General features: G+C 34.6%; 1 pseudogene; it reads left to right on the plus strand.

The window, feature by feature from the left end:
* Window positions 1–1,428: 1,428 nt before the first annotated feature.
* Window positions 1,429–4,431, plus strand: LOC132060498 (uncharacterized; annotated as a pseudogene).
* Window positions 4,432–8,173: the final 3,742 nt, after the last annotated feature.

The raw sequence follows: 8,173 nt of genomic DNA on the forward strand, positions 1-8,173 counted from the left end.
GAGATGGACTTCTTAAATCACCTGTCTGATGATAATGCTGTTCCTTTGCTTCTCTTTCCTGAATACCCTATAATTCCGTTCTTGCCACACATGGTAAACGGACGCTGCTATAGCCATTCGAAACACTTATGCCTGACCATTCTTCCCATTGAAATGAGTCACTACCCAGGTAACTTCTTCATTCCGAGGCAAACATTGTCTCTGTATTCCCATCCATTTTAGTATACTGCACCAAATGCCACGCGATGCCTCGCATTGGAAGAACAGATGCAGCAGGCTCTTATCCTCTTGCTCACAAAGAGGGCAAGTCTGACTTGCAGTTATCTCCCATTTTGCAAGCCTATCCCTTGTATATAGTCTTCCATGTAATGCCAACCTGAGGATAAAAATCCATTTGGGAGCCCCATAATTGTTGCACACCAGCTTCTTCCAAGCCACTTTGGCAAAGTCTCCTCTAAGCTTTAAATAGATCTTCTTGATTGAGAACTTGTCTGATTGAAGGAAGTCATCCATGGATATTCCAGCTTCAATAAGATATTTTCCTGCCTTTGCTATCTTCTTCGCACACCATGAAACTTGATTAAAATTTGCTCCCCAAATAGGATCTCCTTTCCAATAATATGTGTGCACCCAAAGAACCGAGAGTTTGTCCTTTTTCTTACACAAGTTCCATAGCTGTTTGCATATGACCGCTTTATTCCAGGTTTCCACTTCTATGAAATTCACCCCCCACCCCCAATAAAGTACTTAAGTTTATTAAAATATACTTAAAATAGAACCTCCCCTCCTCATATAACTTAACGGAAAAGGGCCAAGTATACCTCTCTACTATTGGAAAGGGGCCAAATATACCCTTCGATGTACTTTGGGTCCAAATATATTCTTGTTGTTATGCTATTGGTTCAAATATACCCTCTTCCTTTAAAGTTGTCCAAGCCGGACAGCCTATCCTACGTGGCACTGACATTTGATGAGGTGGATGCCGCATGACATTGTCACCTCATCACCCCTAACCCATTTTACTCCTCTCCTCTTCCACCACTAAAATTTCCTTCCCCTCTACTACCATTGACACCTATTATCCTTCAATGGTGACTAACGCTGAGAGAGAGCAATAATGGACTTAAAATGAAACTCAAATTTTGGGATTAATATACCTGTATTCTTCATCGATTGTTATTGTTTTGCTTTGCTAACTCATACCGTGATGCCTCTTTTCATAAATAGACCTACAAAAGTGAAGAAAAATTTGCAATCAGCAAAGCTAAACTCTCATAGAAACAAAGAAAATATCGGCAAAGACTTATGACTGGAATACACCGGAGAAGATGATCAAGTGTGGCTGTGAGTGTGTGCAAGGCTATGACTTGCTGCGAGTTTGTGTGTGTCGGTATGGAAAGTACAAAGAATATAGCGGTAATAGTGACAATGGAGGTGGAGGGTAGGAAATTTTTGCAGTGGAAGAGGGGAGGAGTAAAATGGGTTAGGAGTGATGAGGTGGCAATGCCACGTGGCATCCACCTCATCAAATGTTAGTGCCACATAGGATAGGATGTCTACCTTGGACGACTTTAACGGAGGATAGGTATATTTGAACTAATAGTATAATGATAGGAGTATATTTGGACCCAATTTATAACGAGGGGTATATTTGGCCGTTTTCCAATAGTTTGGGATATATTTGGCCCTTTTCCAATAACTTAATGGTAGTCTTGCTACCTGAATTTATAATCTAAAGCATGTACGCATAAGCTGCTAAGCAGCATACCCGTGCTTTGGTGTCCCCTAACCAAGTTCTTAGCGATTACCCCACTCTTCCAACTCTTCAAATTGCTTGCATTACAATGCAAATTTTCGTAACCGTCCTCTTAATTTCTTTCATCGATGACCCTTTGCCTTCAACAAACTTATTCATCACGAATGAGGCAATGATAGCCCCGACGCATGTCGATGACTGCTCCTGAAATGTTCAACCCCGCAAGTGTGCTCACCAGCAACATCCAGTCACAATTATGAGATAAGTAATCTACCCTATAAAATTTTGTACAACTCTTACTCATTTTAAAACTGAAAGGCTTCCTAACCGGAGCTAGCTTCAATGCAACCATTAAATCTTGCTTGTTGCTGAATGTTTGTCAATGAAAAAACCAGTTCTATCAAGATAGTTGTGGCTGACTTGTGATCCAGTATCTTGCCCAACAACAGCAGAATGCTCTTCGTCATCATTTGGAGGAATATTCATATCCATTGGATGATCACCCTATCCCTCATTTTGCATTGTATCTTTATCAACTGGCAGTTGTGGTGGGAGTAAGGGTGGGGGTGGAGTGGTGCTGCTGATGTTAACTTTAGCCATCTCATGTCCTTAAGTTGATGGTGGTAGTCCTAGTTGATTGTCGTTCAGTAAATCCTTCAGCTCGACCCTGACTTTTTAATGCCTTATAGTTGGATTTTAAGCCATTTGCCTTAATATCGAGTAGAACTTAGAAGAGTATTCCATTCCCAGTTCGAATATTCAGAAACAAAATATTCTTGCAATTTGGTGGAGCACAGTGCGAATCGTACTTTAGTTCCATAGAGAGGCAAGAATTAGTTCAGATTTAGACAATGTTGTGTTGGTACTGATTTAACTGATCTATCTCAGGGAAATATGTAGTTTTCAAGAAAGAGTACAAGAGAGACCTATTACATTAGACTGCTTACTCGTGCTTGATGAAGCTTGTATGCCTGAAGACCTAAATCTTCAATCAGTTCACCTTGTATGAATCAGCTCAACGGTGATGATTGATTCTATTGAAATGATTGCGTTAATGAAAATTCCCTCAACATTTCACAGTGTTGATGATGGATTTCCAGAAAAAGACTGCAGTACATGGTTTGCGGATGCTCATCGAATTCTAGTTCTTGATGGAATCCAGGTAATTTACTTAGACCCTCATCTTTTTTAGCTTTAAAATCTTTTGTTTTTTCTTCCCGCTTAGAAGAATCAACGGTAACTAGGATTGCTAATTTCAAGAATGAATGCTAGTTGAAGCCTTTTTAAACTTTTGTTCTGTTACTAATGTGACTATTGAGTGTTCACAGAGCCCCCCTCGAACGAACTACCAAGAACTCATATTAAAAGACCCATTGAGGAATATGACATGCTACGTGATATCACACTCCAAAAGCTCTTCCAAAGAGTTCCAAGTGGCAGCACCCGTGGAATTATTTTTAAGTGAATAGGTTAAAATCTTCTCCACCACCCCCCCCCTCCCCCGCGCCCAAACTATCACCGTTTTGCGAGTTCCATATCTAACTATTGGGTGTTCACAGAACCCCCTGAACTACCATGAGCTTATTGTGCTAGGTGGACTCATTTTTAAGACTATTTTAATCTCCCACACGCTTCTCCGCACGTTAGCCCAAACATTTTGCACATATTCAATGGGGGGTTTTAATCTAAAGGAAGTTATAGTTTAGGGTTAACAGAAACACCCCATAGTATAGGTATGAAACTCACAAAGTGGTAATAGTGTAGGGTGGCTTTAACCTATTCACTCAAATAAAATTCTCTCCTTGTCTCACCTAATGCAAATTCAAGAGTATAATAAAAAATGGAAATTGACAAATTGTGCTAAAGATATTTAAGGCTGTCTTAGTTTCCCTATTGTGTGAAAGAAGAGTTCTCTGTAGCTGTTAGATACACTTGAGGAACGATATATTACAGTACTTGATATTACTATAACTACTGATACTGTCTTTTAGCAGCCATTGTTAAATACCAGAATTATTGAACACATGACTACTGGTTAATGCAGGACAACGGTAATCTTGGCACATTACTTCAATATTCGGGGATATTATCCTTTATTTCTCAGCTATTTCCTCTATAGTCAATTCCCTTTTGTACTTTCTAGTACTGCATCTTATGCTGAATATCTTTGGTGCATTCACATTCTCATTGTGGTTACTGCTCTATACTGGTTCAATTTATTGTTTGTGACCGGCCAAATGTAATTACATTCACTAGCCAAATATACATTATTATATTAAAAATGTATATTATATATTAATATACAAAAACTATACATTTGCTGGCTAGTAGTTTGGTGAGCGGTCATTTATGTGAGTTTCTCTTTATTTATCTGGATTGAGAAGCTGAGAAACTAGTAGAGGTTCAATCTTTTGGCAGGGTGGCGCCTTTCTGCTCCTGGCTGTTGCGATCCATTCAATGATAAGGCGCTTAGAGCAAGTCGAGGAGCTTCCTTTCAACTCCCGCTAGTCTCTGGTGGTTGGCCCTACTTAGATGCTCTAAGAAACCATTATTATAACATGAAGATATCGACTGGCCATCCTGCTAATGATCAAAGGCAAAGGAGAATATCTAGGCTCTCTCGAGACTTTGCAGATTCGTTATCAAATAAGAATTTGTGTTTTCAACCTTTATAGTTTTTAGCACTAACCTATTGTACCGTTGAGATTATGGATTCGGAATATAATAATTGTTAAATTTTTGGTGTTTCAAATGGGCAGGTAGGTCAGGATTTAGAGAGTTCAAAATGGACTGAGTTAATAAGTGGAGGGGTTATTTACCCGTTTAAAAGTTAATTGGCTGAAATTTCTAAAAAGCGGGTCACAACTCAACGCAAGCAATTCTAACTGAGTTTTAATTTCTTTATTTGCTCTTTTAAAATTTTTGGTACCTAATAAAATTATGTTTGTTTCTTTGTTATAGCTATATGTAACATATCAATTTTTTATTTTTTTTTAAAAGATTTCTATGGGTCAATTTGAGCTACATATCATCTCAATTTTTTTATGAATCGAAATAGGTTGAGTTAATAAATGTGTGGGTCGACGACCAACCCAAATTTGGGTGGATCATATTTTTATGGGTTAATTTTGTCATCCTTATACATATTCATGTTTCATGCCTAAAGTACCGGTTTCATTGAACCCGTAGCTAATAAGCTTTAGGCGTGTGCCTATGTGACTAATATTATATTTTGTTAGGACCAAAAACAGAGAAATTTAATTTGTTTGATTGTCTTTTTTTTTTTTTTTTTAAAAAGATTTTTATATTTTTTATAGAGATAAGAGTCAAAAACAAACTCTAACTATCATTTTTTTTTTAGTTTCATACCTAAACTATCATAAGGTTGAGAAAACTACCTAAACGATCACTATCTAGTTTGCAAAACACACCTGAACTAAATGTGTGAAGCTGAAATTTTCTCAAAAAAATATGTCCACATGGCATAAGTAATCTATGGTGGCACCTATATGAAAATTAAAAAGTAATATTTTTTTAATAAAATAATGTATATTTAAAAAAAAAAAAAACTGCATTATTTTTTTTTTAAAAATCAGCATTTTAAAAAAAAAAAACAAATCTGGATTTAAAAAAAATCTGAAAAAAAAAAATTGTAAAAGAATATCAAAGAATTAGAAAATCAGAAAAAAAAAATGGAAAATTTGATTATTTTTTTTAAAATGTGAAAACTAAATAATCAGTTTTCTTATTTATTTTAAAAAAAAAAATAACTTTTCCATTTTTTAAACTATTTTTTTATTTTCTATAATTTTTGATATTTTTTTACAAAAATTATTATTTTTCAGTTTGTTTTTTAAAACAAATAGTTTTTTTTTTTCAAATTTCCATGCAGGTGCCATGGTGACATTATTTATCCACGTGGACAACACTTGGCAACATCTTTATATAAAATGGATAGTGTAGCTCACATGCTATTCAAGAATAATTTGAAGTGTGTTTTACAAATTAGATAGTGATATTTTAGATAGTTTTTTCAACCTTCTGATAGTTTAGATATGAAATTAAAAAAACAGTGATAGTTAGAGTGTATTTTTGACCTTATCTCTTTTTTATATTATTCCTCAAGATTTTTGTTTCAACTAAAACACAAGAGAGGATTTCTTGGAGTATAGTCCAACCCACACACGCAAATGTGATGCCTATAAAAGGAGGTTCAGATATATTTTGATGACACATTGATACAACTTCCAACCTAATAATAGACATACGGAAGACATGGCTGGTTAGTATTCAATAAATTTCTTTCTTTCTATTACTCAAATTATATTCTTTATTCTTTCATCTTTTTACGATAAATTATAGTTGTTAAAGTTCATAAATCCTGAAGCAAGACCTGAAATCTACTATTATTAACATTAATATTCACCAATTTATGCAGAAGATGATTCAAATTCATCAAACTATTCTTCAGGACGTAACACTATTTTATGGGGTACGTCACAGTATTATTGTTTTTCAGTTTACCCTATGCTTTTTTTGATATTGCTAATATTGTTTTGTGTGCTATAACATTGTAGAATTGAAGTATTTTGTGTTTTTGGTTCCTCAATGGTAAAAATCCCACAATTTGTATCCCAAATTCCTTTAAATTAAATTACTTTCCCCAAAGTTGGAAAATTCCTCTTACTCTTGAAGTGAGGGAGTATAAAACATGAAAGAAAATAAATTATTTACATGCCGAGTGAATTCTTAAACACAAATACAAAGCTCGGATCAAAGTTAACCCGAACCCGTATGCAGGCTTGTAGCTTCGCCCGTGACCCTATCTATATGTTAATCACCAATTAGAAAATTCAAAATTAAATTGTTCAGTAGTTGGAGTAGCTTTTTAGATTTGAAGAGCTTAATTTTGAGCGATAATTTGTGAGACTCGATTTTCGTACTCATATGAACATATTAACTTTTGTATTTCCTTTGGTATATTTCTTGATTCACAGTATATATTTATCAGATATTTAGAGCTTTGACTCCATTTTCGTACTCATATAACGTATAAAATTTTGTATCTCCTTTGGTATATTTCTCGATTCACAGTATATTTTCTCAGCTATTTAGAGATTTAACTCAATTTTCGTACTCATATGAACGATATGAAATTTTATATCTCCTCTGATATAAATTTAATTTTATCAGGTTTATCATTTGGAGTAGCCTCAGCAATAGCATTCAAAGCCGTTGGAGCTATATTTCCTCAAAGAAGTGCTGCAGAAAAATCTTCCAATGGAAATGAGAAAGAAAAAATTTATCCATCTCAAGTTATTATACCTGCAATTAATATTAATATGCCTCCCAACGAAGTTGAGAATATTTCACAAAATTCTCAAAATATACCTTCTCAACCTAAGCCGAAGGTCCCAGGTCACGCTGTGCCATGTGGTGAAGTGCTAGACTTATATAAAGATGTAAGTATATTACGTTCCATTTTTTTTCCCTTTACAGTATAAGCTATGTTACTCGAATTTTTCAATAATGTCGTCCGGTGCGTGATGGCTCATTCAATACATATTTAGAGAATTCGACACGAGTGCAGCAACATTATAAGCAGCAACATTATAAGCAAATTAAATGATTTCATAAATTCTTGTTTCAGAAAAGTGTTTTATACTTTTGATCTCATTATCAACATATAATGTAGCACACAAAATGAGTTGTCAAAAGTAAAGATTCTTTATATTGTCCGTATATACAAGTTAAATGTTATTTTTTTTACTCGTACTAATTAGTGGATAAATGTTTCTCTTAAGCTAACTCTAACGTTCTCGTGCATGTATGCAGTGCATGATCAACTACGACCCTGGTAATAAATGTGACTCCTATTCTAAGATTGTGGACCAATTTTGCTCGGGATCAGGTATTAATATTTTAATGTTCTTCCTATTTGTACTTGTACTCGTGTTATATTCCAAATTTTGACCTCTCAAGATATAAATTAAAAGCAATTATATTTTAATTGGAACTTTTTATCTTTTAGTGACTGCAGCCACAGCTTATGCTGACTCAACGCTTCTGCTCAAGTCTTACCAAGGAGTGAGTTCTTCTCTTAATTTAGTAGATAATACTATTGCTTTTGTTCCGTCAAATGAGTTTTTCTTTGACCGTGTTTTTTTCAAATGCTTTTAAATATGTTAATTTTAATTATTGTGACTTATAATACTTTTTATGTAATTTTCAAATATGTAAATTTTATTTTCAAGAAATTAAAGATTCTATGTCCGAATGCACACCAAAAATTAGATAGTTTGACCTTAGTGTTCCGAATTGTATATATGACCCCGCCCATATTTGGGTGTGGTATGAGTAAAAGTTTCACGGTGTACCCTATTGGACACCACTATTTAATTTGCACCAATTTTTTTA

This window comes from Lycium ferocissimum, chromosome 6 (genome assembly GCF_029784015.1).
Source record: "Lycium ferocissimum isolate CSIRO_LF1 chromosome 6, AGI_CSIRO_Lferr_CH_V1, whole genome shotgun sequence".
Taxonomy (NCBI): Eukaryota; Viridiplantae; Streptophyta; class Magnoliopsida; order Solanales; family Solanaceae; genus Lycium; species Lycium ferocissimum.